We start from the raw sequence: 6117 nt of genomic DNA, 5'->3' as shown, positions 1-6117 counted from the left end.
CTTTCTCTTTCTTCCCCACCACCCTAACATCCGTGTTATGAAACGAAGAGAACACAGAACAGGAATAATATGGGAATGAGAGAGAATGCCATGACGTAGAATTGCAGTTTCCGCTACAAACATGCTCACCCAATAAATTGAATGCGCCAGGGAGTCATATTATACCACCGCTGCCAAGAGGGGGCACACATTGCCCAGGGGCCCTCGAGCCTCAAAGAAAATACGCATTGGACAAAATAGATTTAAAAAATTTTCCTTCACAACATAAACTTTTTCAGCACTACCTACTGGAATATCAGAGATGATATCCTACAAACAATTCTCAGGTTAAATTGTAAATTTGAGAAAGTTTGAGTAATTCATTTAATATGCGATAAATGAAAGATATAGGATTATGATAATGATCCGAGATGGGTGGACCTACAGCTTTAGGTAGATCCCGAACTACCGGGTAGCGGGAAAAGAATTATAAACTCATAAATTGCAAATACTGTGCAACTATAAAGCAAAGCTGTTTTGTATAGGCCAAACCAAAAGATCTACTACTACCTAATATAGAGGAAAAATAGCTTAAAGTATCAGTTGCCTCTGGTAATATATAATTTTTGGGAGCTTCGTTTTGATACACGCATTGGATTCCTTCATACCAGACATTTATGGTATTTAGGTAACTGGCAGCAATAAAAAATTAAAGAATACTGAAGTTGAATGCACAGAGCACAGTGAATACTAAAATCTGAACGAAACAATCTAAAACTGAATGCCGTTAGCTGGTTAGTTGAAAATTATCATAGTTAGGCTACTACTTGTACTACCGATATAATAAAAACGAGTTTAATCAAGAATATATCAATCCATAAGGATGAATGCTTGTACACTATTATTGTAGATTTTACAATACAATATCCATAATATTCTAGAGATAATAAAATATTCATATCATTTGTTGTGAATAGAATCGCAATTATTTTTTGATAACGCTGTAATGCCAATCGTCTTATCAATGCTGGGACATAAAAATCAACAAAAATTGACGATTGACTTTCATTCAACTATTAAACTTGATTACACGTGAAAATATTTTCAGTAGAGGAATTAATATAAGGCGGAAAATGCATCGCTCAACGTAACATTATTCAAAAACGTAGATCATAAAGAGTCTGTCCGACTTGATCCATAGGTATTTTAATAGTTTAAATTTTTGGACATCTACAATTATAAACGGATTTAGTTTGATGTATTTTTGTGAGATACACAGTTATAAAATATTACGATTTAAATGCATCAAACCCTCTGAAATAGATTCCACTGTAGCCTATCTCTGAAATACTTCACCCTATCTAAATGTATAATCTTCCCTTACTATCAATGAATGCTACTTACTCTTGTAGAAAGCCTATACACCCACAAAGCTAAAACCGAAAAATACTTCAATTTTGAAAAATCACCAGATTTTGATTAACATTGGGAAACGTTTCATGTGATTCCATTAGATCTACTAACCTCGTAGCTACCAAAATTTGGTAGCCGTCATAAATTTCCAATTGCTCATTATGAACAAGCATTTTAAACCGGATTCGTGAAGACGGATTTTCATCAATTGGTAAAACAAAACTTTTCAGGAAATTATTTTAGTTGTAACGGAATGATTTCGTTGGCAAGAATTAATGCACAGCGAAATGAGTAGCAGTTTTCTAATAACTCAACTTACAAATTCTGAACATTTGGGCTCATCTTCCAAATAACAAGGAATTGATTTTATGGTCGATCTTTCAAAATCATACGATTCTGTATAAAAATAAAACTTATTTAATAAATATGAGAATCAGATGAACTTTGAAGAAAAATCGTTAAAAATAGACAGTGGGAAATAATTTTAAATTTATTTAAATAGATAAAAATATTTTTTTGTAAAAAATCAATAAAAATAAATTCAGACCATAATAAGCATAAATTACGTGATCCATGGTAGATCAGATGACAAGATAGAATAAGAGAATTCTCTTTCATTTCTTCATAATCACGTCTATTATCATCTGCAAACTTTGTAACCTTTTGAGAAGTCTCCCTAAGCTGGGTCTACACTAAAATTATTAACAAGATGTTAATAACTTAATCCTTATAGATTGTATTTGATTGAACATAACTTATCATACACATGATGAACATATATGTTTGTCAAGTTCCGTTCAATCCTATAGAATTCTAAAAGGATTAAGCTATTAACATTTTGTTAATAACTTTGGTGTAAACCCAGCTCTCAAAAACATTATTTTCTAATATATTTGTCGTATTGCCATTGCCTAGTCTATCTTAATTATGAAATACTAAAAATAAACAAATAATAACAACTTTGATGAGTTGCTTTGCAACAGTTCTATTTAGAATTTAGTACAAAGTGTCACGTCACCAAACCTGAGGTTTGGCTTTGTTTGCCGAAAACAATTTGGAACTCTTTGAGGTGACATGATTTCGTGACTATTCTATGATACGTGACAAACAAACATTGCACGGACTGAACAAAAATGTTATAAAATGTAACATATTACAAATAGTTTTTGATGTAGGTTAAATTCTTTATCTACGTCTCCCCTACGCACCTTTCAAAGGTTTTCGTGATCATATTCAACCCTTATCTACAAAAATATGAACAACGCTTCATGCATGTGATCCAACTCAACTCAAGCAACCCCACAGCTATCCCTTAGTTATTGATTGCTACAAGGGGAGTGTAAGCTGCCCTCTTTGGTTGAAGCCTCCAAATCCAAACCAACTTGAATGAGTATTCAATCACTTTTACACACAAGGCGTTCGTAATATTATAATTATAAGCACGTAATAAGCTTATAAAGTTCGCTATTATTCAAGATATGTATGGGAAAAGTATTTTCAAGAATGAAGACCGAAATAAGCTATTCAATTTTGGTGGTAGAGGACATAATGTGACAAAAATTCGACAAACCGCATTTATATCAATTTTTTTAAAGAAATGGATTTTAAATAAATTTCGGGTGAACAGCCAGCAAAAAGAGAGAGAAAAGGAGTCGGGAAGATGACAGGGAATTCATCAATAAATCTTTAAAGAAAAGCTTATTTTCAAAACGTAAAAGGAAAGTCTTAATAAGATTATCTAGATCAAATAATCATTTTATAAAAAAGATGATGGACCTTCAATATTAGGTGGGTGGGTTTCGAACAATAGGACAGTTAGGCCTAATGATAGAGATACTAGTAGTTCTGTGAACAGTAGACCTCGCGCTCAGTAAGTTACATTGACCTGTTATGTTTTCTCAAAAATTAATAAATAATGTCTAGAAAAAACCTAAATAAACATAGAGCTTTCTGTCCTATCGTACCGTGACGTGTCGTCCCGGAATGTGAGTGTGAGCGCTGTTATCAGGTCTGGCTGCCGTCGATACGCCAATCTAATCAACCCATCAGAGAACAATCTGTGTTGTGTTGGCAAAAAATCGGTGGGTTGAAATTAAAAAAATAAACTACCATAAAGCTGATTTCCTACAAACTTCATTTCTCACTTTTCATGATTTTAGAAATCATTCATTTTCAATAATATTTGTTGCAATTTTGATCATCAGATTAAAAAAAAAAATGTTTTCTATCAATAACTCCAAACTCTAAACTAGAATCATGGCCTCAGCTTATGGAAAGACAAAGTTAGTAGACAACTGTCTACAGTACTAACGTTGATGGAAAGATATATTTTCAAGATGTTCGATGTTTTTGAACGAGTAGTATTATAGTCCACCAGACAGCTGATTTATGATGAATAATTCCATAGTCTGATTTTTACGGTAATATTGGCGTATGAAGGAGGCTCCTTTTTCCTTTTATATTATCCTTGAAATAAAAAATTTCCAAAAACTTTGTATATACCTGTACGTTGACTTAAAAAGGAACATACCTGTCAAATTTCATGTAAATCTATTACCGCGTTTCGCAGTAAATGCGCAACTTAATAAACATATAAACATAAAGAGAAATGCAAAACCGTCGATTGAATCTTAGACCTCACTTCGTTCGGTCAATTATTGATTTTGCATTCATATAACGTATTTCTATAAAAGATACCTCAAGAAGTGTTAAATTATATACACTGTAAACAAAACAAAAACAACCCTATATATTATAACCGCTTTCTTTCCCTCATTCAAATTGTCAACTCCAATAAAACATTTAATTATTATTATCATTCTCAAATTATCTAGAGGACAGTTTAATAATTAACACGATTTCCTACTACAGACAATCTTTTCAGTGTTTTATTTTCCGGCAAGGTGGCAATTTCTGGACGAAGACGCAATAATAATTGTCTCAAAAATAATAACTATTCATCCCTCTAGTCATGCAATGTCTTGGAAATCGCTAACCTAGATTTCAATAACACCTTCTAGAGTATCTTTATAACAAAAATCGATTTTTGTTATTGCATAATAATGTGCGAGATTGTTTATAGTTTCTCAAGCACCTTGAGTGACAGAAAAAAGATGATGTAATAATGTAAAGATGATCTCCTATAGGCTATAGGGGGTTCTGATGTAATCCTACAGCATGTTTTAAAGATAAAATGGTGAGAAGGGTTTTGATCGCAATACCCAACGATCAAACTGGAATTTTCTTCATTAAATACTGATTTTTGTATGAAAAGTTAATACAGCTTATTATTATATTTCCCTTTATTTTTATCATTCATCATAATTGAGTTTAGAATCTTCGTACCTATATACTAGGTATATTAGTAAATGATTGATTCATCACTTAATTATCTATATCTACTTAAAAACTCAACATTAATTTCCGATTGTAATAAGTCGATTGACTAGTTTTTTTTTGCTTTTTTACTCCTTCATGTTTTATTTACGAATTTATGTAGGCTATCTTGCATTCTATATATCTGAATTCTCCATTTTCTTTTTCAATAATTGTGTCTATATCAAGTACAGTAGTACGGCACCCGTGGGCTACATATTTTGTCATTGATTAATTAGTAGTATTTTATCATTATCTCATAGTACGGTATTTGAGAAGCTAGAACTTAATGCTTCATTCATCCATACAATGTTGACTGTTGGATAAATCCATACAATTATTTTGAAACGTAACTTATCTCTAATTCTTCATTATTCAATAGTACAATTAAAAAATAAACATTTGATCTCATAACAGATAAAGAGTCTGTAAAAAAGTACGGGGAAGGGAAACTCCATATAAATGAAAAAAAATTATTGATTCTCTATAGAAAATATATATAATATATGAAGAATCGATAAAGAGGAGTGTAGGATGAATAAATTTGTGTTTACAAAGAAAAAGAGTAGGCTATTATCGGGATTAATTTCCGTCCTAGAGAAGAATATTGTGAGAGAAGAGAGCTTGATGATGAAGAGACAGAATAGAGCAGACTTGAAGGGCGAGTAAATAATGAAGGGGGAAAGTATTGTTTACCGAATTGAAGAAACCCGACGTGCCCTACCTAAAGCGTTTCATGTTTGTTTTGATAAAATCGAACCCGGAAATCCCTCTAAACATCACGTAGAGAAACGCGTCAAGCTTCATTGTTTGATGTTCACACGCTTAACGTCACGAAATTATAAATTTTGATAGGAAAAAGTCAATTTTTGAAATTTGCGAACATAAATTGAACCAAAACATACAGAATAAGAATCTCTCGCAAAGCCTGCAATTACAAGAAATTCGTTTCAAGTATTTTGGAATAATTAGTTTCGGTTGTGGGTGGCGAAATTTGTTGACTCTTACAAGATAATAAATTTCCGATGGAAAATTCTGTCGTCGTTATCAGCTAATTGTTCTCACCGCGACATACAGATAGCATAGTGTAGAACTAGAACACCGTTCATCACTTGATAAGGCTATTTAGGATTTCGTTGTTCTATTAAGGTTCTAGTTTATCTTTCTAAACTACCTGTTTTTGTTCTACAAGCCAAATGACCATAAATGTTTAAAAGTCTTCACAAATGAATAAATTGTTTTGTTATTTATCTCGTTTTATTACATGTGATGATTCTAATATTTGATTACTCATATAATTTATTATAGTGATGGTTCAGGTAATTTGGAATTGGTAATGATTGAGAGTAT

Source organism: Nilaparvata lugens, chromosome 6 (assembly GCF_014356525.2).
Source record: "Nilaparvata lugens isolate BPH chromosome 6, ASM1435652v1, whole genome shotgun sequence".
NCBI lineage: Eukaryota > Metazoa > Arthropoda > Insecta > Hemiptera > Delphacidae > Nilaparvata > Nilaparvata lugens.
This window is presented reverse-complemented; position numbering follows the sequence as displayed.